The 1,066-nt window shown below is 39.3% G+C and overlaps 1 protein-coding gene across 1 annotated transcript in view; it reads right to left on the bottom strand.

The window, feature by feature from the left end:
- Nucleotides 1-1,066, bottom strand: part of LOC119271438 (kinesin-like protein KIN-7K, chloroplastic) — a 14,938-nt gene that overhangs the window by 12,498 nt on the left and 1,374 nt on the right. The gene's annotated exons all lie outside the window — the stretch shown is intronic.

Here is a 1,066-nt window from a genome sequence, read left to right as displayed (position 1 = left end):
CCATACCCCGCATATCAAAGGTGATCAAACCCATCTGTGTATCTTTATATGAAGCCACGAATCATGCCACAAACTTCAATGAAACTTCAGGGATCTCAGCACTTCCCAACATCTCAGAGGAAACAGCATCCTTGCCTCTGGATAAGCTTTGTTATGGTTTCATGCCCGCATTGGACACTCTTGCGAGCAAAAGAAGGATCTCATAAACTGTATCTATATCATAGGCTTCGTAGGCTATGTGTGAATGTGAAGTACGCCCATCTTCAGTCTAGATTTCAAAACGCCCTTCTAAATCATAGGCTTCATAGGCTATGTGTAAATGTGTGGGCATAAGACTGTCTTATCACTGTGCCTTTTAATAACATAGATCAGATAATATCATAATGCACTCCATACTATTCATTGTACTTAACAAATAAGTACAAAAAAAGGATAAGTCAAAATATCCATATGCATATACATTGTATAATACACAAGTAGTGAAATCATACAGTGAGAATTGGAACTTCTCTCTCAGGTATATATAATGTAGAATCGGCAAAAATTATCCACGCCCAAAAAGCCACAAACTGATGATATATATGTTCTTAACTACTCCAGGTATCTGGCTGGCATGTGCCATTCTCAAATTACCAGCCAACACCAATGTTTCCCTTCACAAATATTCTGTATCCATAGCTTGAACAAGCTTTCAAACATCCACTGGTCGTGGAGAACAAATTGGGCCATGAGACCTGTACTAGCATTGCCTATGTAAACCGTAGATCTCACTGTCAAGTCATCTGAAATTCTTAATTGAAATTCACAGCATACTTAGTGAGGGCAATTGAGAGCAAACAGTCTTCTGCAATCTCCATAAAAACAGTCTTCACGGCATACTGACGTCAATCTCGTGAAAAATTACTAGCTGTCGACTAAACAATATCAGCTGCCTCTTAAGAAATGTGAACCAGGACTAAAATTTTCAGTTCATCCTCCCTTGTCTTGGCTCTTATGAATTCTGTCAGCCCACAATACTAGCCGCCTCCGTGCTAATTTCAGTAGTGCCTCACTTATGGTGTAAAAC

The sequence above is a fragment of the Triticum dicoccoides genome, chromosome 1A (assembly GCF_002162155.2).
Source record: "Triticum dicoccoides isolate Atlit2015 ecotype Zavitan chromosome 1A, WEW_v2.0, whole genome shotgun sequence".
Taxonomy (NCBI): Eukaryota; Viridiplantae; Streptophyta; class Magnoliopsida; order Poales; family Poaceae; genus Triticum; species Triticum dicoccoides.
The sequence above is the reverse complement of the archived record's forward strand: the minus strand, read 5'-3'. Positions and strand labels throughout refer to the sequence as shown.